This window comes from Antedon bifida, chromosome 4 (assembly GCF_963402885.1).
Source record: "Antedon bifida chromosome 4, ecAntBifi1.1, whole genome shotgun sequence".
Taxonomy (NCBI): Eukaryota; Metazoa; Echinodermata; class Crinoidea; order Comatulida; family Antedonidae; genus Antedon; species Antedon bifida.
In genome coordinates this window covers 15,614,230-15,640,719 of record NC_136229.1, presented here as the reverse complement: position 1 = coordinate 15,640,719, position 26,490 = coordinate 15,614,230, and the positions used below count along the sequence as shown (strand labels likewise).

The following is a 26,490-nucleotide window of genomic DNA, read 5'->3' as shown; positions in this document are numbered from 1 at the left end:
TTTTCGTTCAACACATTCGACCGATCTTGACGTCCTACACATGTATGATAAATTAATAAACTATCTTGCAAATGGCAATCATACTATTGGTATATTTCTTGATTTATCGAAGGCCTTTGACACCATTAATCATGATGTATTATTATCAAAATTATATCACTATGGTGTCAGAGGCCTTCCTTTTAACCTTCTGAAATCTTACCTTTCAAATAGATACCAATTTACTTATGTTAATCCTTTTAAATCTCATATGTTGCCTATAAATTGTGGTGTACCTCAAGGGTCTATACTCGGTCCCATACTTTTCCTTATTTATGTTAATGATCTTCCCATGTCTCAAATTTACTCCAATTCATTTAATTTGCAGACGACAGCAATATTTTCCTTTCTCACAAAAATAAACACACTTTTTTAATACTGTTAAGTCTGAACTTGATAGAGTTTCTTTATGGTTTAAATCAAACAAATTGTGGTTAAACACATCTAAAACTAACTTCATCTACTTTACACAAAATAACAACCATATTAATACTTTTCCTGTTGATATTATAATCGATGGAAACCCAATAAAAAAGGCAAATAATTTTAAATGTCTTGGGGTTCAAATCGATTCAAAATTGAACTGGCAAAAACACATTGCAATTATCAATAAAACAGTGTAAAAAATGTTTTGAGTAGATTAAAATATATTCTTCCATATAACATTTTATTTTTTCTTTATAACACTCTCATTTTACCATACTTATCTTATTGTAATATTGCTTGGGCTTCAACCCCTATTAACATTTTGCAGTCTAATCTTAGAGTCCATCAACATCCAAAATTCACTGCCTCTTTAGGCTTCAAAAGAAGGCTCTAAGGATTTGTACTGGGGCACATCTAAGATCCCATACAAGGCAATTATTCAATCAGCTAAACACTTTAAACATATTCGATATTAACAAAGTCCAAACTCTTGTATTCATGTTTCGTGTAATTAACTCCCTTTTCATTTTAACTCGTTGTTTACAATGTTTATCCAGCTTCATTCTTATGAGACCAGGTCATCTACTCGGAAACACTTTATTTATGAAAAGTACACTACTGCCCGCAGGAAAAGTTTTTTTATTTTTAACGGACCTTATTTATGGAATAATTTAACTTTAACCATTAAATTATCACCTACCTTACTTTCTTTTTTAAAAAAAATTTAAAAAATACTTAATCAATCAATATTCATTAAATAGTTAATAAGTTTGCTCCTATGGAATTTATATCTTACTTTTTCTTTTCTATTGATATTGAACTAAAATCTGTTTGGCCTTTTTTGGTTTTTTTAGAAAGCAATTTTACGTTACCATGCACAATGTAATGTCTTTTGGAATCTCAGCCTTAAAGCCTTTTTTGGCTTATTTGAGATTCCACACATAGACTTAACCAGATTTTTTTTTCTTGATCTTTTATTTATTTTATGTGGAACAATAAAAAATGAAATTATAATACACAAAGAGATGTTCTACTAATGCTAACACAATTATTGAGGATATCTTAACCAAGGATTTTTCTTTAACGTATAATTTTAAATTTTTAAGTGAAATTTTTATTTTTGGATCCAATCTTCTTTCGAATTGTGAAAATTCTTTATTGTTTTATTATGTACAACAATTAATTGTTAATTCTTGAAGATTTGATTGATGTTTCTGTTAGTTTTTTGTTTTAAAATGTTGTATTTGTTAACTGAGGCGCTTTGAAGCTAAGGTGTTCCACCTTGTAAGGCGCCTCTGCGTAATATACTGAATACAAAAACGTCGGGCTAGCCACGGGCGCTCGGGTTCGTCCAGGCCACCGCCTACTCTCCCAACACTCGCCCACACTCTCGGCTGCCCACATTCAACGTAGTCGCGGACGCTCTGTCCCGGCAAACGTTATGTCCAACGGAATGGCGGCTCCTACCCAGCATAGACCTGTTTGCGACGTCAGACAACACGCAGCTCCCGACCTTTTGCACACGGTTCCGGGATGCTCGTGCGTGGGCGGTGGATGCCCTGTCCATACCGTGGCACGGACTATGGGCGTATGCATTCCCACCAATCTCACTGATACCAATCTGTTCGCACATTCAGCGCTATCGGTGCCGGGTCCTCCTGATCGTGCTGGTCTCGACAAGCGTGGTAACCTTCTCTACGATCATCCCCCGCGTCTACCAGTTCGGACCGATCTGCTGACGCAGGGCCAAGCTCAGTTCTCACTGCAGAACCTACAATCCCTGCGCCTGACTGTATGGCCATTGTCAGGGATCACCTCCGGGACTCAGGCATTCCAGATGGCCCTGCCGCCCTCGCGGCGAAATCTCGTCGGGAATCTACTCTTACCGTCTACAATACAAGTTTGCGCCTTCCTGCACTACCTGTTTGAATCAGGCCTCCAGGTTCGCACAATCTCAGGCTATAGATCCGCCGTTGGTGACGGTTCCACTATCTCGTCATCTTCCGTGATCACACAACTGATACAGGGGATGTTTCGAGAACAACCTCCAGTCAAGGTCTTGATTCCTCGATGGGATGAGTAAGGCTACTCTATATAATCTCTTGCTGAAGACGGCGTTCTTGCTCGCATTAGCGCTGTGCAAACGCCGAGGCGAGCTACACGCTCTCACCTTGGAACCAGGTCACGTTAGGTTTGAGTGAGGCGGCGTGAGGCTAGTGTTCAGGAAAGATTTCCTTGCTAAGACGTTAACGTTTTCACCGACAGCTGTGTTCGTTCCCACCATCTCATCGTTTTCGGCGGTTGACGGAGAAAAATGTTGGTGCCCATTAAGGGCCCTCAAGTGGTATATCCACCGACAATAAGAGACGGCTCTGTACCTCCACACCGCGCAGCCGCAAAGTCAACCATAGCAAAATGGATCGTAATCGCTATTCAAACCTTATACGAATCATCTTACACGCCACCGCCGGCATATATGTACCAAGTGCGCGTGGTTGCCACTTCGTGGGCGTTGTTCGCCTGCGTCCCCTGTAGCTGACATCATGGAAGCGGTGGCGAACACAGTCTACATTCACCTCACACTACCTGTCGGACATCTCCGCTAACTTTGCTCCAGTGGCAACGACAATACTCAAGCCTCGACTATAGGTATGTATATGTCAGTTCTGTAAACTTGTCACCCACCGCCGACTAGATACCTAGTCCGATACTATACTGGTTACTGTCGGGTTTATCCAGGTAAGCAGGCACGTAATAGACTACACAAACCAGAAATGATGTTGGTAGTCTAATAGTGTCGCTTACCTGGATAAACACCCGCCCGCCGTCCCCTCAGACAAGAGGTCTTGAGAAATGATGACGGTAATACGTGGGAGTGGTTCCACGAGAGGGCGCTATAGCGGACTATCCCATTCTTTAAGGAGGTGAACTACGGTAAAATTCTTCTTTTCATAATTGTTTCGCACTTCGTGGAAAAGGGCTACTGTCGGATTTATCCAGGTAAGCTGCACTTATAGACTGCCAACACCATTTCTGGTTTGTGTAATTTATTATTGAGGTTCATTCAATACTTACAGTTCGTTTAAGTTCTTCAGTTCTTCAAAAGTTCTATCTCTGTAATTCTGTAATTTGTTGTCCCGTAAATCTCTACGAAATAACAATCAAATAATGACCAATTAAAAGCACAGAGTAGTAATAGAGAACGCGCAATGGATATGATGAATGCATCAGTGACATTAATATTCATGACACAAATAATGTGAATGAAACCCAACAAGATGGACATACATGTACAGAAGACATTTACGAGCATTTAAGCGAGGAATTCAACGTGTTTAACAAAGGCCTACATTTTATTCACCTTAATGCGCGGTCATTAGTTAATAAAATGTCTGAACTAAGGCACATCGCATCGAAGACCAAAGCTACTGTTATATCCATCAGCGAGTCGTGGCTGGACGAATCCATCACCGATAACGAGATCAAAATTGATGGATATACAGCGCTCAGGAAGGACAGAAACCGGTCTGGTGGTGGAGTTTGTATCTACGTAAAAAATGAACGCGCCTTCACACGTAGAAATGATCTGGATATCGACGATTTTGAAGCAATTTGGATAAATATATATCTGCCTCGTTCAAAGGAAATTGTGATTGGTACATGCTACCGCCCACCAAAACAGAATGTAACTTTATTTCAGAACAACTTTGAAGAAACTGTATCAAAAATCAAAGAGAGTAGTGAAATTTATATTCTTGGTGACTTTAACATATGTACTTTAAATATTAATCCAGTATCGCAAAGATATAATGATTGCCTTATAAGAAATGGTTTTAGTAATGTTATTAAGGATATAACTAGAATAGGAAAAGAAAAAAGCTCATGTTTGGACCACATTGTTACTAATGTACAAAATAATGTGAAGCAATCTGGAGTAATTAACATTGGCCTTAGTGACCATTTTCTTATTTATTGCACTAGAAAAATACCTAAGTCTCATGTTCATAAAAATGAACACAACTCCGCAAAATTACGATCTTTAAAAAACTATAATGTAAATAACTATCTTGAAACACTTAACGATATCGATTGGTCTGTTGTCACTAATAATGTCGATGTAAATATCGCGTGGTTAACTCTTAAAGATATCATCATTAAGGTGATCGACTCAATAGCGCCAATAAAAAAAGTTAGACTTAAACAAAACATAGCACCCTGGTTTACCTCCGAAATTGCCGATGAAATCAAAGTAAGAGACACACTTTTAAAACAATTCAAGAAAGATAAATCTAATCTAGATATATACAAATATTATTGTGCCTCTAGGAACAAAGCTCAGCGGCTGATCAAAAAAGCTAAATCTAATTATTTTCTCAATAAGATTGATGAAAATAAAGACAACCCTAAAAAATTATGGAAAACCCTCAAACAGCTCGGATACGAGAAGAAATGTAAAACAAACACTAAAATCGTTCTCGATGACAATGGTAAACAAACTTTCTGTCCAAAAGGCGTTGCCTCTCGTTTTAATGAGTTTTTCACGAATGTTGCGTCAACACTCGTCAAAAAACTCCCAAAATGCATAGGTTTTTTCACCATGTCCACTAACGATCTTCTTAAATACTACGTTAAATTAAAAGGAAAAATGTTTAAGCTAGAGCCTGTTACCATAGAATTTGTTAAAACTCAACTCGAAAGCCTAAATGTAACCAAAAGCGTCGGTCTAGATAATATTCCCTCAAGATTCTTACGTGACGGTGCGATAATCTTGGCTGAACCGATAGCTCATATCATTAACCTTTCGTTTAAAACTAATTGTTTTCCTCATGATCTTAAAACTGCTAAAGTTACCCCTCTATTTAAGAAAAATACTAGAACAAATGTTGAGAATTATCGGCCGATTAGTATTCTGCCTACGGTATCTAAGATTCTTGAAAAATCTGTAGCTATACAAGTTGAAAGGTATCTTTCCAAAAATAATATACTTTATGCCTATCAATCCGGTTTTCGGCAGGCCCATTCAACTGAAAGCAACCTCATAAATCTCATCGACGGTTTAAAAAACAATAAGTCCAAAGGCCTTCTTACTGGAATGGTTCTAATTGACTTACAAAAAGCTTTCGATACCGTCGATCATGTGATTTTAATTAACAAGCTAAAATGCATGGGTTTTAAGTGTACTGACTGGTTTCAATCTTATCTCGCTAACCGCACACAAGTTGTCAGTGTGAATGGTACCTGCTCTGAACCTCTTATAGTTACTCATGGTGTACCGCAAGGTAGCATCTTGGGCCCTATTCTTTTTCTATGTTATTTAAATGATATTGCTTCTTGTATTGATTCTGATGTTCAATTATTGCTTTATGCTGATGATTCTACGATTCTGTATTCTCATCACGATGCCACCAAAATCGCTCATAAATTAAGTACTGTCCTAGCTAAGTGCCAGGACTGGTTAACTGAAAACAAATTATCTTTACATGTTGGCAAAACCGAAAGTATTATCTTTGGTAGCAGAGCGAAGCTTAACAAAGTAAAAGAGTTTTCTGTAGAATTAATGGGCCGTAGAATCAAAAGTACTAAGCAAGTTAAATATTTGGGTATTGATTTAGACCAATATGTATCATGTGATATCATTGCAACTAGTGTTATCAGTAAAGTTAAGTCAAGGTTGAAGTTTTTACATAGGCAAAGTTCGTGCTTGAATAAAAAATGTCGTAAACTATTAAGCACTGCTTTAATACAATGTACATTTGACTATTCTGCCTCGGCATGGTACGGCGGTGTCAATAAGAATCTTAAACATAAATTACAAACTGCCCAAAACAAGATGGCACGTTTCATTTTAAATGTTGGTCCGAGGTCTCACATAGGTGCCAAAGAGCTTTCCGATCTTGGGTTTCTTAATGTCAGCCTCAGAAATAAGTTTTTAAGATTAAATTATGTTCACAAAATTCGTTATAACTTTAATACGCCTTCTTTCCTTAAGGATAACTTTTTGTTAATTTCTGATCATCACAACCATTTCACCAGGGGTACAACATTTAATTTTGTTACTCCTAAGGCTACTGGCGTTAATGATACGACTTTTTATTTCTTAGGTATCCGTGACTGGAACAGGCTCCCCAATTCACTCAAATCAATACAAAATAATGCAACCTTCAAAATAAAACTTAAAGAATATTTTAATAATGAACAGCTTGGTATTTCAGTTTAATTAAGCTATTTTTAATATTGTTTTTTTGATGTTTTCTTGTCTTGTATGTATTTTCTTGTTTTTTCATTTTTACTGAGTCATACTTAACGATAATTGTACTAGGCCCAACCACTCACTTTTCAGTCATTACGGATTGGACCCCATTGGAAATAAGTTTACTTTTTTGTCGACTTAATGGGTTATCCAGGTATTCTTTTTATACATTGTATATTTTAACTTTTATGTATGAATATCAAATAAAATCAATCAATCAATCAATACAATTAGTGTTGGTTGCTAATAATAATAATAATAATAACAGGATTTTTATAGCGCACATACCACTCAAGAGTGCTCAAGGCGCATTCAAATAATAAATAAAACAAATCATACTAAGATAAGTTTAAGATATGTTTTACCTGGTAGTACGTTAGCCTTACGGTTACAAAGTCAACCCATATATGTTATTTATATACAAGATTAGTTCCGCATTAGTTTTGCATTTGTTGTTTAATTTATTAGTTCAGTTAAATTTTTAATTAGTTTGAATTGATATCTTTTAATCCAATAATGCTAAATAGTTATTTAATCTATTCCTTCTATGAATCATTTTGATAGTTTTGATTTTGCATTATATTTCTTAGAAGAACAAAATCATTATTATTGTGAACGTGTTTCCGTTACAAATAAAATATTAATATTTACTATTATTGTAATAAAGGTATAACAATTAATTAAGTATTTAGATCTATGTTTACAAAAACTACATAATGTTTAAATAAATCATATGATTGTAAAGGCTACTTTTCGCCTCTTGTTTTATAGTGTATATATTGGAAATGCGTATAAATGGTAAAACGTTAAGTGTTCAAAACTTACAAAGTTAAAAGGTATGAAGCAAAATAGGAAAATGCACCATAGTCTATGGTAGTTATGTTGTTTTTATTTAAAAAACTGTTGAAATAAAAAGAATGATTTTAAATACGCTTTTATAATTTCATTACTACAGTGGAATTAAGATGACTCAATTTTTAAAATTCATCAATGTTACATAACAAATATTTTAAGTGTACTTGTTTAAAGGATTGACGCTTTTAATACGGGTTTCTATGCTATCAAACCACAACATGTATTAGACCTACTTAAATTGTCTTAATATTTATGTGTTTTAACAATTAATGTGTGTATTAAAAGTAAAACAGAACACTTTTTATCATTAAAATGATGCCATGCATTAATGATAAATTATAATGAAATATGTTAAATGGACGTCGAAACAATACATGAAATCATAATAATTCTAAAACATTTTATAACAATTTGTATAATTACACCTTATATAAAATTATAAAAAAAGTACCTACAGTATTTCTAATGACGTCAAATCATCAAAAGTCTTGGCTGTCAATGTACGTATTTGGTTATTGTTCAAATACCTTCAAAGACATAAATTGTTTTAAAAAAAACATAAATGGAAATTTAATTATCGGCATATTATGGATTTAGGATTTTTTTATATGAAATAATATTTATATTACTCACTTACTTTATTCAGTATTATACCTATTTTACACAAAATTATCCATTATTCTTAATTTTACATAAAAGGAAACAAACTAAGCACAATAATGTAATTAATAGCAGGAATAACACACATTGCTAGACCTAAATCAGTAATAAAATGAAGTCTGTTAGGGATATTTTGGTTCACTTTTTTCCAAAAGCACCAAATTTGGTATACAGGTTGCCCACCCTATACGAATTCAATTTTTGATGGGCGCCAAGCAAAATGACCCCTTGGGTCACCTAATTTGCATAATTTTAAAATGGCGGACATTTTCGCTTAAACACTATATCTCTGAGACTACTGGTCATAGAGAGATAAAGGTAACGTAACCATATCGAAAGCCTTTTCGAAATCTACAAAAAATAGTAAGTTTGGCTTGTTGTGCATTTCTGCATATTCTATTACATCATAGACATAAGCCCCTTTCACACAGAGCTGTAAGACGGTAATATTGCGGTAATTCGCGAACGCCGGCTTATGTGTGAAAGGGTAAAAACCCCTTAATGCCGGCTTCCGTTAGACCGCCTCTGGACCTAGTAAAATTGCGGTAATATTACCGTCGCGGTCGTAAGCCTGTTCTGTGTGAAGAGGTCCACTCGATAAACGGCTGCTTACGCAGCGAAACGAAACGAAACAAGGTGAAAGTTGAGACATTCCTGGGAGATACAGTAAGTCAACACAACACAACAAATCCTTTGCGAAATTCGCGCGTTTTCATCTCAAGACGTGTCTTCTTGCAATTAATTGATAATCCTTGCAATTTACCGACTTTAAATTAATTTTTCACTGTAATAATAAACTTAAAATGGCGGAAGCAAGAGCAAATTGGTCCGACGCGGAGGTGAGACAACTCCTGCTAATTCGTGGCGAACAAGCAATTGATTCGTAGCTTGATGGAACAATTAGGGCTGGAGTGGTGTACGACCAAATTGTGGTGCGGTTAAGAGAGCATGGTTTCAGCAGGACCAAGAAACAGGTGATTTCTAAGTTGAAAGCCTTAAAATCCAAATTCCACAGCGTTAAGGATTTGAACAACAAAAGTGGCGAAAATCGACATACATGGCCCTTATATGACATGTGTCATTTGGGGGAATAGGGCTAGTGCAAAGCCATTACATGTTGTGTCAAGTGGTGGTAGGCCTAGTACTAGTACCACCACCAGCAGTGTAGACAGCAGCAGTGTCCAAAGCCCTAGTGGTAGTAGCACGAGCAGTAGGCCTAGCACTAGCAACAGCAGTAGACCTACTAGTCCAGCCGATGCAGACCTAATTGAATTTGCTGACAATTATTCTGAGCCTCCACTTTTCAACTTTCCTCGAGGACCCAGCCCACCACTGGATATCCCTCCACCTACCCAAACTGCCACAGCAGGGAAAACACGAGGAAGAAGCATTTCTTCAGATGACGAGGAACATTTTAAACGAGTCGCAATGGCTTTTGCTAAAATTTTATAATCCACATTTAAAAGCGAGATAGGACGCCAGTTTTTCAATAATAGCGGAGATTTATCTTTTTTCGGTATAGGCGATATCACCCCTCGTTTCTGGGAGATACTTAAAAACCCAGATTGGAAAGAATAATGGAAAGCGTTAATTAGCGTTTCTTTATATCATTCCAAAATAGTTTATAAAACTCGGCAAGAAAACCATCTGTACCAGGGGTTTTATTGTTATCCATTGTTTTTAATGCTTCTAAACATTCAGTATCTCTAAGGGGCTGGTCACATATAAATTCATTATCTTTATTGATTTTATCTTGTGTATCTTGTCAAAAATATCAGCAGGGTTGACATTGTTATTTTCGCCTTCAAAACTATATAATGATTCATAGAATCGTTTTTCTTCATTTATTATATCGTCGTCGGGGTTAGTTATGTCTCCATTATCTGTTGTAAGTTTAGTTATATGCTTTTTATTCCTCCTCTGTAAATTAAGAAAATATTTCGTGCTTTTTTCTCCTTCTTCTATCCAACGGGCTTTGGAACGAATCAGTGAGCCACGTGTTCTAATTTCATAGATTGATTCTAGTTCGCTTCTTTTAATTTGGATCATTTCGGTTATTTTTTCATTACTGTTTACGCAATATTGCTCTTCTAAGGTTTTGATTTCATTATTTAATCGATCCACGTCTTTTTTAATTGTTTTGTTTAGTCTACCAGAATACGACATTGATGTTCTCCTTGTATTACATTTTTTCATACAGTATGTGGGTTATTTTCTAAACATTCTTCTTTTGTGTTTTTTATGGTTTCTTTAATGTATTGTGGGTCACTTAAAAGGCTTGTATTAAGTTTCCAGAAACCCGACCCTCGTTTACTTGTTATTCCATGTATTGATAACGTAATCAATGAATGGTCACTTTTAAAACCCGGTGATATTAAAGTTTTTTCAACTTGAGACCAGAGTTTATAGGATATAAGAAAATAATCTAACCTACAGAACACTTTTGGAGATTGATTGGAGTGCCATGTAAATTTGGTTTTAGTTGGATTTTCCTGTCTCCAGATGTCAATTAAATTAGAATTGTCTTTTATACTATTTATTTGTTCTACAGATCTCGGATGAATTTGACCTCTTCCATTTTTCTTATCCAGATCAGGTTCAAGATTTGTATTAAAATCTCCGCCTATTATTAGAGAGTGCTGTGCGAACTCCTCAATTTTATTATTAAATTGTTCAAAAAGAGACTGTTGTCATCATTTTGTCCATATATATTTGTAATTGTAAAATGTTTATCCTCTATTTGTAAATTCATAATAATAAATTTCCCATTTTGATCATTGTAAATTGTTTCTATTTTATAGCTGACATTCAATTTGAAGAGAATACAGACTCCAGCCGAAGTATTCTTTCCATTGCTAAATTTAATCTCATAACCCTGGGGTCATTACGCCACACAGTTTCAAGCTCATGTGTGCAGTGGGTTTCTTGTAGGAGGTATATGGAGAAGGGCTGATCCCTTAGCCAATTAAATACGGTTCTGCGTTTAAAAGGGTTTCTAAGCCCCCGTACATTTAAGCTACATATATTCATTCATATTCCATTGCTACCCAACTTGTATTGAAAATCTAATTATGATATTTAAAAAAAAAATGTGCATGGGTGTTAATGAGTACTGTATACTGTATGTAAGTGCAAGACAGTAGTGTAAATTTATTTTGGTTTATATATCATATAATAATATATACGGGCTGTTTGGAATTACTGTTCTTTGCCTGATTTGTTTTTCTCATTCTCACAGATTTCCTCATCTTTATCGTTTTAAATTAATTAATTAAATTTCAGTATATCACCGGGCGGTTTAGAATTAATGTTCATTGCCTGATGTGTTTATATATATAAAAGTATCTCTTCGGAGATCCCGCCTCGTGAATAAAAATACTGAAAGATGAGGGCGTATCAATTTGATCTCTGGTGCGCGTGCGTACAACTGAGGACTAGTGCTGTTCCGCCGTACCACGCCGAGAATGTTAAAGAGTCGCTATCCAATCGAGTTTGAACAATACCATGAAAGCCCCAGTGGTCTAATGGTTAGGACATCTGCATATCAAGCAGGCGGTCCGAGTTCGAGTCTCGGTTGGGGCGACTTTTTCTCATTCTCACAGATTTCCTCATCTTTATCGTTTCAAATTAATTAATTACATTTCAGTATATCACCGGGCGGTTTAGAATTAATGTATATAAGAACAATATATGTTATATAATAAATCAATATATTTTTAGCTTTAATGAACTACAATATGTGACATATCAAATGAAAGCCAATCAAATATGCTATCCAATTGAATTGTAAAGTTAAAATTATAAAGCTAATTTCGAAAATGTGTTATACAGTTAGTGTAAACATATTTTGGTTTATTATAAATTTAAGTCTAGTGTATCGAATGAAACCCCATAAAACATGATACCTAGTACATACAGATTATAATATGTATTGAAAATGAATCGTTTTTTTTTTGGAAAATATGCATATTTTAATCAACTTTCATCAAAACTCTAGAATTATATATTATAAATAAACCAAAATAAATTTACACTACATAATGTATACTCAATTTTGTAAAAAAAAAATGAATATTTTCAAAAAAGTTAGCATCATAATTAAAGATTTTCAATACAAGTTGGGTAGCAATGGATAGCATATTTATGGCAAGCCTCAGCTGTCTGAAGTATTCAAAATATTATATTATTTATCTTTTTTTTTTATATTATATATTGTATTGTAATGAATTATACGTTTTGCATTATATTACTTGGTTTTAGCATTATATTATATCTATTTCTAATATATTATGTGAAAAATGTAACAAATTATTGACTTTTTGTATTATATTATTCGGTTTTGGCATTATATTATGAACATTTACTATTATATTATTAATAAAATACATTATATTATAATATAATTGTATTATATTAAACCCATTTACCTTACTTTATAACATACAACATTATTATATTATACGGATTCGTTAGTTATATTATTATTTTGTATGATGTTTATTATACGTCACGGCTCATTTCAGTTCTTCTAACTCTTTCTCTCCCTCCCCCTGTTCACTAGCAATCAGCGGCAGAATCTGAATTGTGTGACTGTTGAAGAATAACTACTACGTACTAGGCCTAGCCTAGGCCTACTAGGGGATCTAGCCTAGACGTAGCTAGTTAGACAAGTGACCAAGGACCACCGGACAGCTACAACTAATACTACAATACAATAATACTACTAATGCAATAACTACTACTGCTAATACTTAGGCCTAGCTAGTAGAGTACTAGGTAGGTTAGCTACTACTAGGCTCTAGGGGGTTAGGGCGTATGTATGATGTTAACTACTAGGCCTAGGCCTACTAGTACTAGCCTAGGCTAGGCCTAGACTTAAGTTGTAGTAGGCTAGGGCCGGGCCTGCTGCCTTAGGCTAGACTAGGCTAGGCTACTACTACTACTACTACTACTACTAGGCAGCCAGCCCATGATGGTTACGAGTAAGCCAAAATTTTGGATATAAGTAAACCAAAATTTGGGTACGAGCGAGTTGGCATGGGTACGGGTTGACATGTATCCTTCTTTCTAGCTAATCGTACTAGGCCTAGGCCTCAAGTAAGTCTACGCTACCCAGTCCGGCTACAATATGGTCTATTTTGTTTTATAGCTTTATTGATAGCTGGGTTCAAATCTGGGTTGGGACGGCTTTTTCTCATTCTAAAACAGAGTTCCTTATCATAATAAAATAATATATGAATTTATTTGTAATAGTACCTAGGCCCTAATTGCCATTGCATTTATTATTATTAATTATATATTATACGGTTACCCCTTAATTAATTATACTATAGTATAATTTCCTTGTTATATTTTACAATATTTTCTTTATAATTCTACAATTTTGTCTTTCACAGCACAAATTTATCATACTGTATTTGTCCAAGCTACTCCAGCTACATGGTATTGCCTTGAGGCTAAACTACACGGTATACTGGCACTACCATCATTCCTGGCTCGTCAACCTGGACCACATAAGCACAGTTTCAGTTTCAGTTTATTTACCATTTCAATTTCTGAACATAAGAGATGAACAACTTATATGGATGGATAACCATAAGAGCGAAGCTCGTTTACCGGTCACCCGTTAGTGCAGTGACAGTACGGACAACATAAAGACAGGACAAAGGTGCAATACATAACAAGACATGTGAACACTTGTGTTTGCAACCCCTTGGATAAAATAATATATTTATATAAAGGAGAAAGATAGATATTATAATATTTCTTTTTTATCATACAATACATAGTACCTATTGGTATTATATCTAAAAATACAAAGGCGGCTAACACAGATAGTTCCATATATACAGTACTCTCTTATAAATAGATGTATCTCTCCAATCTACCTAATCTAATAATAGTACTATTAGCATACTACTATACACTTTGTAGACAAGAAGTAAGTTGTATACACCTAGAGGACTTATGGTAGTACAGTCGAACGCCCTCTCACTGGCCCGGTCAACATAATCTATACCTAGATTATTACAGTAATTAAAGTACATTATTACAGAGATTTTTTTTTTTTTTTTGCAGAAATCAAAGTTATGTGTATAGAAAGCAGTACTCGTATTAAAAACTAAGCAGGTTGTACTCTTGAACGCAAACTGGCAGGATATTTTGAATATTTTTTATTGTTGAAATGAATGGAATCCTAACTTCTTTGCAACAACTGGAGACGAAGACATATTATGACCCTTTTATTTAAATTTATTTGAATAGACCTTCATGTAAATTCATTAAAGGCTATATGTTTGTTTTATATTTTAATATGTGATAGTAGAAAATCATTGTGTATAATGAGGACTAAGAATCTGATATTCACTTGCATTCTCATCTTTTAAAAATTTTATTTATAATGCTGGTAATGAGTTTAAAATTTAATTATATTGACTAGTTTTGATAATCATTATGTCCTTATAAATTCATTTATATTTCTTTTGTGTAATATAGTTCATATATTATGTATTGAATAAATTGGTAAGGCCCTATACTGTTATTATTTAAGGAAAGTTTATATACACTTATTTTATGCCTACTTAGTATTAATTGTTTATATAAATATTTTGTCTAATTGCCTTGATTAGGCCAATGGCATCAATGTTTTTGTCAACGCAAATTAGCCTAATAATGCCACATTTAAACACATGATTCATTGATTTCTGATATTCTGTACTTGAGTATGCATTACTAAAATAAGTAGTAAATATATTTCATTTGTAATGTATGTATAAACATTAAGTTTTTTTTCACATTTTTAAATTTAAAAATTATTACAATACCTACCTTTCTGATATTGTTACTATTGTATAATATATTTTGAGGCAGCAATAAAAAAAAATTAAAACAATTAATTTGACTTATACTGTACTATGTTAGTTCAGGATATGAAATGTGTGTGGGCATCTGGTGTGTTGGAGGTTGGTGGTGTGAGGTGTATATTTGTCACTTTAAGACCTAAATTAGATGTTTTCTGAAGAAAAGAAGTAAGAGGATACGCTTTCAAACAATTCCAAGAAGATTCACACAAAAATAATTACTTTCCAATAAAATAGTATAACAGTGTATATTACAGTACATTGAATAAACTCGAGCGGAAAAATAACGCACATAAAAAAACACTCATATTCTTGTCGAAAAGTGCCCTCTATAGTTTTCTATTAATTTATTAATAATTATTATTAATTAATGAGTAATATGAACATATTTTTAACATTCAATGCTGGAAACTGGTTCTACTCCTAACAAAGTTTCATACCTCCAAATTTCATCAACGTATTCAAAGCACTTCAATATTAAATATCACATTTAACATAAAAAATTCGGGTTTTGGATAGAATTTTGCTTAAAAACATATACAAAAAACATCGATAAAAAATACTTTTCGTATTCAAAAACAGATGATACTTGGTATAAATGTTCACTATAGGTTGCTCTATTCACAGAAACAAAATTGCATTCATGAACGTTTTTTGTTGGTTGTTTTTTCAAAATAGTTATTAGCTTGAAAAAAATGAGTTGGAATTGTATAGTCTTTCATAAGTGTACATTTTGTAAAAACGTAAATTTAAAAAATCAGTGATATGGCTTGATAGTTATTTTTTTTTTTGCAATATTGATGGAGCAACCTATATTGAACATTTATACCAAGTATCAAATGTTTTTGAATACGAAAAGTATTTTTTATCGATGTTTTTTGTATATGTTTTTAAGCAAAATTCTATCAAAACCTGGATTTGTAATGTTAAATGTGATATTTATTTAAGTGCTTTGAATACGTTGATGAAATTTGGAGTTATGAAACTTTGTTAGGAGTAGAACCAGTTTCCAGCATTGAATATTAAAAATATGTTCATATTACTCATTAATTAATAATAATTATTAATAAATTAATAGAAAACTAGAGAGGGCACCTTTCGACAAGAAAATGAATGTTTTTTTATGTGCGTTATTTTTCCGCTCGAGTTTATTCAATGTACTGTAATATACACTGTTATACTATTTTATTGGAAAGTAATTATTTTTGTGTGAATCTTCTTGGAGTTGTTTGAAAGCGTATCCTTTTACTTCTTTTCTTCAGAAAACATCTAATTTAGGTCTTAAAGTGACAAATATACACCTCACACCAGATTCTGCCCACACACACTTCATCTCCTGAACTAACATAGTACAGTATAAGTCAAAATAATTGTTTGTTAAAATTTTTTTTTATTGAAAACAATCTGCCTCAAAAAATATCATACAATAGTAACAATATCAGAAAGGTAGGTATTGTAATAATGTTTAAATTTAAAAATGTGAAAAAAAAATGAATGTTTTTATACATACATTACAAATGAAATATATTAACTACTAGGTTATTTTAGTAATGCATACACAAGTACAGAATATCAGAAATCAATGAATCATGTGTCTAAATGTGGCATTATTAGGCTAATTTGCTTTGAGAAAAACATTGATGCCATTGGCCTATACAAAAAATCAAGGCAATTAGACAAAATATTTATATAAACAATTATACTAATATTGGTAGGCATAAAATAAGTGTATATAAACTTTCCTTAAATAATAACAGTACAGGGCCTTACCAATTTATTTAATACATAATATATGAACTATATTACACAAAAGAAATGTAAATGAATTTATAAGGACATAATTATTATCAAAACTAGTCAATATAATTAAATTTTAAACTCATTACCAGCATTATAAATAAAATTTTAAAAAGATGAGAATGCAAGTGAATATCAGATTCTTAGTCCTCATTATACACAATAATTTTCTACTATTAGTATCACATATTAAAATATAAAACAATCATGTAGCCTTTAATGAATTTACATGGAGGTCTATTCAAATAAATTTAAATAAAAGGGTCATAATATGTCTTCGTCTCCAGTTCGTAGAAAATGAAGTTAGGATTCCATTCATTTCAACAATAAAAAATATTCAAAATATCCTGCCAGTTTGCGTTCAAGAGTACAACCTGCTTAGTTTTTAATACGAGTACTGCTTTCTATACACATAACTTTGATTTCTGCAACAACAAAAAAATCTCTGTAATAATGTACTTTAATTACTGCAATAATCTAGGTATAGATTATGTTGACCGGGCCAGTGAGAGGGCATTCGACTGTACTACCATAAGTCCTCTAGGTGTATACAACTTACTTCTTGTCTACAAAGTGTATAGTAGTATGCTAATAGTACTATTATTAGATTAGGTAGTTGGGAGTAGATTGGAGAGATACATCTATTTATAAGAGAGTACTGTATATATGGAACTATCTGTGTTAGTTGCCTTTGTATTTTTAGTTATACTGTAATACAAATAGGTACTGTGTATTGGGATGCAATTCAACAGTTATGAATAAAAATAGTCCTATGTACTCTGTATGTTGGAAGAAATAAGCATAAGAGCAAGTCTTGACCACAGGGTGTAAGTCAGTCACTATTTTGAATCAGTAGTATGACTTCTTAGGATTTAATTAATTTTAAAATTATCATTGTATGATCGAAAAGAAATATTATAATATCTAACTTTCTCCTTTATATAAATATATTATTTTATCCAAGGGGTTGCAAACACAAGTGTTCACATGTATTGCACCTTTGTCCTGTCTTTATGTTGTCCGTAATGTTACTGCACTAACGGGTGACCGGTAAACGAGCTTCGCTCTTACGGTTATCCATCCATATAAGTTGTTCATCTCTTATGTTCAGAAATTGAAATGGTAAATAAACTGAAACTGAAACTGTGCTTATGTGGTCCAGGTTGACGAGCCAGGAATAATGGTAGTGCCAGTATACCGTGTAGTTTAGCCTCAAGGCAATACCATGTAGCTGGAGTAGCTTGGACAAATACAGTAGAAATTTATGAGACTTGGTGTGTGATGATTCAGTATGATAAATTTGTGCTGTGAAAGACAAAATTGTAGAATTATGAAGAAAATATTGTAAAATATAACAAGGAAATTATACTATAGTATAATTAAGGGGTAACCGTATAATATATAATAAATAATAATAAATGCAATGGCAATTACTTATATTATGTATACATTACAATATTACAAATAAATTCATATATTATTTTATTATGATAAGGAAATCTGTTTTTGAATGAGAAAAAGCCATCCCAACCCAGATTTGAACCCAGCTATCAATAAAGCTATAAAACAAAATAAACCATATTGTAGCCGGACTGGGTAGCGTAGACTTACTTGAGGCCTAGTACAATTAGCTAGAAGGATACAGGTCAACCCGTACCCATGCCAACTCGCTCGTACCCAAATTTTGGTTTACTTATCCAAAATTTGGCTTACTCGTACCCATCATGGGCTGACTGCCTAGTAGTAGTAGTAGCCTAGCCTAAGGCAGCAGGCCCGGCCCTAGCCTACTACAACTTAAGTCTAGGCCTAGCCTAGTACTAGTAAGCCTAGGCCTAGTAGTTAACATCATACATACGCCCTAGAGCCTAGTAGTAGCTACCTAGTACTCTACTAGCTAGGCCTAGGTAGTAGCAGTATTAGTTATTGTAGTAGTATTATTATTGTATTGTAGTATTAGTTGTAGCTGTCCGGTGGTCCTTGGTCACTTGTCTAACTAGCTACGTCTAGGCTAGATCCCCTAGTAGGCCTAGGCCTAGTACGTAGTAAAGATAATTAGTTATTCTTCAACAGTCACACAATTCAGATTCTGCCGCTGATTGTTAGTGAGCAGGGGGAGGGAGAGAAAGAGTTAGAAGAACTGAAATAAGTCGTGACGTATAATAAACATCATACAAAATAATAATATAACTAACGAATCCGTATAATATAATAATGTTGTATGTTATAAAGTAAGGTAAATGCGTTTAATATAATACAATTATATTATAATATAATGTATTTTATTATTAATATAATAGTAAATGTTCATAATATAATGCCAAAACCGAATAATATAATACAAAAAGTCAATAATTTGTTACATTTTTCACATAATATATTAGAAATAGATATAATATAATGCTAAAACCAAGTAATATAATGCAAAACGTATAATTCATTACAATACAATAAATAATATAATAAAAAAATGATATAATAATATAATATTTTGAATACTTCAGACAGCTGAGGCTTGCCATACATATTGTATGGGCTTTTATGTTTTTATACCAAATATTTCATTACAACGCTAGGATTATTTAAACCAAAATAAATTTACATTAATCTATACTCATATTGTATATGCTTTCATTTGATACCATACAGTGTGTCCATTGACATTTTAAAGAATAATTTAACTCGAAAATGTGTTTTTTGATCAAAGGTCAGTAAAAGCATTTCCGGTCATTTTCGGTCATTTTTTTTAGTAAAAGTTGTGTTAGACCAAATATAAATATGTATATTCTGAACAATTTGACACCAAAAGCAAATCTGTATGAAAAGTGGTTGTCTAGATATAAAGAACCACACATTTCTAACCTTTGACCCCGATGTTGGGCATGTTTGCCCAGATAGCGAATTTGGCACATATCCCATGTTGTTCCTTTGGGTCAAATTATCCTATAACAGTTGAGATATTCTCTCCTAAATTAAATGCATACAAATCTTACCCAGGTCCTAGACTAATAGTAGTTATGAACAAATAATGAATAAAGGTCAATGACCTTTGACCCCGACTATCTGACCAATGGCTCAAGTAACCAGAAATTTGCAAAAACTTTATTTTGTTGTTTGACAACTAAAACATAGATGTAGACACCATATTTGTCTTTTTAAACTCAGGAGTTGAGGAGTTATGAGCCATCAAATGTCACAAAAAGGTCACTGACTAGACCCTCAATATCTCACTAACTAACAATCTTTTGGTAATTATTCACACCAAAAGGTCCAAAAAAATACCGAAAGACCTTTTATTAGAATTTTTTCAAGGTCAAACCATATACAGCCTCTACTATTATTGTCACGCCGTTGATATATTTTTGACTCTACAGCTCACTATGTCGGTCGGTTGGTCGGTCGGTAAACACTAACTTGTATATGACCTTATCTTGATATCAGTTTCATCTAGCTAAGTCAATTCTTCACAGTATATTCCTTATGGCCAGGAATCGATGTGGTTATGTTTTCACGGTGCGCAATAACAAATTACGCGGTCTACGCACGATTTAACGAAATCACGTTTGTAATCATATCTTCACAACCATGAATAATAAAATTTGGTACTCATATATATATCAGGGCATAAATCATCATATGGCAATACAATTACGTGCGTAGCGCATGTAACGCATGCGTACGCGCGCTTAAAATTTTCAAAATTTATTTTCGATGAAATAAGAGTACGTTTCAGGCAATTTTAAGCGTTTACAAAATTGCCATGAGTGCGCAGATTTTTGCGCGCGCACTGCGCGTTAAATGTTATTACGCACTCTTTTTGCCCGATTTCTGTTTTCTTGACTTACTTTTCAACTCGAAATTACGTTATACGAGCACGTCAAAAGTGACAGGCTACGCACATGTAAATTAAAAAAATATAAATGTTTTTAAACATTTCAACATTTTTAAACATGTTCAGCAATTTCGGTCAGTTGGTAGGTTGGTCGGTCGGTTGGTCGGTCGGTCGGTCGGTCAGTAAACACTAATGAGCACGCGACTGCAGCCATCTATATGGCCTTGTTTAAATTTAAAACACATTTATACAGGATAAGATAATTCAGAAATAATGTGGTTGTTTTCAATATGATCCAGTTTAAAACTATAACATGGAGAAGCTAAATTACAGAAGAGTGAAAAAATTAAACTTTGAATGGAAGTACATTGTTGAATTAATACAGGTATTTTATTCCAGGTCTGTTCACCTGCAATACTTAGCGAACTATTGAAAGTAACGCAGATATTTTGATTATTCAAATAATATAATATAGTTGGGTGTTGGAGGAATAACAGAGAGATTGTGAAAATAGAATATCCATGTGTGTCATAAATCATTTCAATATTGACACAAGCGAGGAGGTGCAATACCATTTATGCATTTAAACATTAAACATGCTAAGGCATAATAGTCTTTAAAATTTTTCTAATGGAGGTTCTTAGTCAATTAGCATTATAAATTATAACAGCAATTTAGCGTTATATAAGCAAATAAAACACTTATAGATCTTCAAGAGATGTCAAATCAGAAAAAAACATCGTCTATTAATGTAGCAATTTGGTTCGAATACAAATACCTCCAAAGTAAACATAATACACAGTAAACATGCATACATATTGACTATACTGAACACTGTTCAATTAGCATTATAGGCCTACACTAACCACACATTTTATATAGTTATAGGAAAGAAATTAGCCTTAGTATCTAGACACTATTTCGATTTAATATTGATAAAATATTTTAACACACATGGCGTTTCATACGTGTATTATTTCAGCTGAAATATCTAGCTTAAAGACAAAAATCGAAACGTCGACTGGTAGACAGCAACATAAAAAGACAAGGCTAGACTTAGGGCAAGTTTATATACATCCTATAATATAAAAGTACTTACAGTTTTTCTAAAGATACTAAACCATCAAACGTCTTGGCTGACAGTGTACGTATTTGGTTATTGTTCAAAAATCTTCAATGAAAAATAACATTTTTAGAAAATCTGATAATATGGCAATTTTATTATTAAACCTATAATGGCAAGTTGAGTCTGTTATAAAACTATAATTATATTATTTATATATTGCACACTGATTTAAAAACATCAGTAAACATGCGAAATTGTCTATATTGAACATTTTTTAATAATTATAACACTAAAAATAATTAGACGTAATTATAGGAAATAAATTAATCTTGGTTCTAGACGCCATTTCGACTTAATATTGATAAAAAGATAATATTTTTGCATACAAAGCGTATCATATATAATACTTGAGCTGAAATAGCTAGTTTAGCCCTATAGGTATATAACGCTGACTGATGGACAACAAAAAGGCAAAACCAGAGTCTTGGGACAAGTTTAGAAATAAAAGATACTCACAGTACTTTTAAAGATGTCAAAGCAGAAAAAACATCGGCTGGTAATGTACTAATTTGGTTATAAGACAAATCCCTTCAAAAAGTAAACACGATACACAGTAGTGTTACACAGTAGATTCCTAAACTTGTTTATATTAAACATATATGCTATTCGATTTGTATTTCTAATCATTTCAAATGTTTATAACAATAACAAACATACAGTTTTTTCAATGCCGTCAAATCATCAAACACATTGGCTGATAATGTATGTATTTGGTTATTGAACAAACGCCTTCAAAGAAATAAATTGTAAAAAACAAATCAGATAATATATCAATTTTATTTAGGCCCTACCGTATATGGAACTATATTTGTGATAAATACTCGTCACTGATTTAACCTTTTTCAGTAATTGAACTTCAAAGTTCAATCATGCAAGTATACAAATTGTATACTATTCTTAAGTTTACATGAAAGGAAACAAACTAAGCACGATAATGTAATTGATAGCAGGATATACCCATTCTAGGCCTTATAAATCAGTAATAAAATAGTCATTATTAACTTTAATAAAAGTATAATTGTCCTTTTTAATATGACAACTTTATTAAATGACTAAGTTTATTTTTTTTCTTTCTTTATAGTATATTCTTGAAAATTAGTATAATGTACAGTAGGTCCTTAGTCAAACAATTTAACGTAATTATATGGAAAATAAAAACACACACAGTTCTTCCAAAGATGTCAACTTACAAAAAACATTGTATAGTAATGTACTAATTTGGTTTATTTTTTATTTTATTTTTTGCATAATTTTAAAAATATTGTACGAGGGTGGTCCATCCAGCCGAATTTGATCATTAGGGACCATCACAAAAATACGATATGACAAGAGATACATACAACAATTTAAAATTATATTAAATTAAGTTCGTGTACAAATACCGTATTTATTCAAATAAACTCCTCGCTTTGAATAAAAGCCTCCTCGAATAAACCCCCCTCCTCCCATAGATCATCATTTGGAATAAATTCCCTCTTTAATAGACCCCCCTCCCCCAATAGATCACCATTTGAAATAAATGCCGCCACCCAGTCCCGGGCCTTGTTTAATATTATAAATTATTAAATAGTTTATCTATCCTGTAATTGGCGAGTTACTCGCTGTTGGATGAGTATGAAATAAAAAAAAAAAAAAAAAAAAAAAAAATTCGTTGAATAAACGCCCCGCCACATGCATAGACAATATTTCAAAAATTATTGATTGACATGATCTACATGTTTCCATATTACACGCCTCCCTCGAATAAACATTTACTCGAATAAATAATAAACAAAAATCTAACGTAATTAGCAATATAACAAGGCCAACAGCCGTAAATCGCGTGCTCTCAGAAAAAAATGAACTTTCAAAAAGTAATGTACTTTAAAACTTGTCTGTACATCAAAACAGTTCAAAAGGTACAGAAAAGCGATAAAACGCATAGTGATACCGGACCGACAGACAGACCGACAGACCGACCGACCGACATAGTGAACTATTGAGTCGCGTCCACGCGACTAAAAATTAAAAACACTTACAGGTTTTCTAGAGATGTCAAACCAGATAAAACATGGGCTGGTAATGCACTAATTTTGTTCCAAGACAAATCCCTTTAAAGTAGACACAATGCACAGTGAACATGTGAAATTGATTATTTTGAACACTTTTCGACACTAGGTCAATTTAACAAGAAAATAAAATATACTCACAGTTTTTTCAAATATGTCAAACCAGATACAAAATAGTATGGTAACATAATTTCTAAGTTTCATGATAATATGCTGACTTTAGTATTCATGATTTTATTTTTTTTTTTATGTTTCTGTCTGTTTCTCTATACTATTATCATGTCGTTGTACATCGATAGATACTGTAGTCTAAGACCCCATTTACACTTCAGCTTTTAGCGAGCCCGAGGCCGGCTCGAGGCCGGCTCCGAGCCAAAAGTGCACAAGTGTAAACACTCTGGGAACAACCGAGCCGGCCTCGAGCCGGCTCAATTTTGAGCCTAGTCTAGAGTAGGCTTCGGGCCGGCAATTGCGGGCTTCGGGCCGGCACTTCGTATAGTGTAAACACTCGCGGTCATAAAATGAACGTTCTGGGTCAACTATAGTTTAAAGTTTACGAAACTTACCGCTGTACCGGAAATGCATGTATGTAAAATATAAACAAACCAAAACGCGCGAAGTTTCCACACAAATGGCCGAAAGACGAGAAGTATGGGCCTAGTTTCTTCCTTGAAATTAAATTGGTGGAGATCAAGCGCCCTACTATTCTTCATAAAACGAGACGCAAACATTAGTAGTAAAGCAATCACACAATCCATATTAAATACCGTAATATTTTTTTTATTTTTTTTTACTATCGACAACGCTACTAAACAATAATATTAACTTTTGAGACGGTTGGTGGCGCACATGAGCGGATATGACGTGAATGTAGCGAAATCGTACCATATCGAGCACTCTTCCACGAGAGCAAGTGTAAACACAATAGTAGGGGCCCGAGGCCGGCTTTTTGGATAAGTGTAAACACATTGCGGGCTAAAAAGTAAGCCGGCGTCGGGCCGACTTCGGGCCGGCTAAGAAATCGTCGATGAAGTGTAAATGGGGTCTAACGTTGGCGTCTGTTTTTAAATGTGAATACTGTAAGTGGACAACAACATTAAAAAGACAATAGAGACTTGAGGCAAATCAAATGAACATACTCACAATTCTTTCAGAGATGTCAAACCAGAAAAAACATTGACTGTTAATGTACTAATTTGGTTGAAAGACAAATACCTTCAAGTAAACACAATACACATGTTAACATGTCAAATTGACTATTGAACACTTTTCAGCCAAGTCAAAATAACACAAATTTAACTTTAGAAAATAAAATATACTCACATAATTTCGCGTTTCATGATAATATACTAACTTTAGTATTTATGATTTTATTTTCAGGAAAGGTAGGTTACGTTAGTTAGGAAATGATAATTTCTATTTATTGTTAGGCCTACAGTTCTTAGAGATAACAAACCTGTAAAAATATTTGGTGGTAGAATACTAACTTCTATCCAAGAAATACATTTATTTATTTATATATTTCTAAACTGAATCAAATACCTCAGTAAACATGCGAAATGATTTTGTTTTTTTCAATTAGCCCTAACAACAATTTGACGTAATTATAGGAAAAGAAATAGTCTGGGTTATAGACGGAATTTCGACTTAGTACTGGTAAAAAGAAAAATATGTTGGCACACATGGCGTTTCATACGTATAATACTTAAGCTATAAGTTAGGCCTACAAACGAAACTAGAGTCTTGGGGCAAGTTTAGAATAAAAATACTTACAGTACTTTCAGAGTTGTCAAACAAGAAAAACCATATAAGGCTGGTAATGTAAGAATTTTGTTGAAAGCCAAATGCCTTCAAATTACCCAGTAAGAATGTAAGCACTTTTTCAATTAGCATTAAAACACAAATTAAACGTAATTAAGAAAATTAAAACACTTACAGTTTTTCCAGAGATGTCAAACCAGAAAAAACATGGTCTGACAATGCACTTATTTTGTTCCTATACAAATCCCTTCAAAGTAAACACAATGCCCAGTAAACATGCTAAATTTACTATATTGAACACTTTTCAGCACTAAGTAGTCAATTTTACTTAAGAAAATAAAATATACTAACATCTTTTTCAAATATGTCAAACCAGAAACAGAACAGTTCTTAGAGATATCAAACCTTAACAAATATTGGGTGTTAATTCATTCATTTGTCCCAAAAATAAAAAAAATAGACTGTCTTTAAAGTAAACACAATACACGATAGAAAAAGAAAGCGAGCCTATCCCCAAACAGGTCAACTTTAATAATAGTTTACGCATAACATAATGACATAATTTGACTTAATTGTCAATTTTACGTTATTCAATAAAACAAATATAAATGTTAACACGATAAAAGATACGTTTCAAGTACTCCAAACCTATGTATATACTGCATTGCAGTGTTTTATTTTAGTGTACAGTGAAACCAAATGTCAAAACATAAAGCCTGTTTTCCTGTCGACGTTATTCGACGCTATCGTTAACAACGATGATAATGTATTGTTGTAAATTCATAATTAAAAAATGTTAATTTCAATTCTTAAATTTTCAAAAATGAATTATGATTAAT

At 33.1% G+C, this 26,490-nt stretch overlaps 1 protein-coding gene across 1 annotated transcript in view; it reads right to left on the bottom strand.

Annotated features, from left to right (window-relative positions):
• LOC144841368 (G-protein coupled receptor GRL101-like) overlaps positions 1 to 25,890 on the bottom strand; it is a 61,433-nt gene extending 35,543 nt beyond the window's left edge. The window contains exons 1-3 of the mRNA XM_078697687.1: positions 25,827 to 25,890; positions 8,026 to 8,097; positions 3,541 to 3,612 (exon numbers count right to left, since the gene is read on the bottom strand). The gene's annotated coding sequence lies outside the window, so the exon portion shown is untranslated. The remainder of the gene's footprint in view (positions 1 to 3,540; positions 3,613 to 8,025; positions 8,098 to 25,826) is intronic.
• Between the last annotated feature and the right edge of the window lie 600 nt (positions 25,891 to 26,490).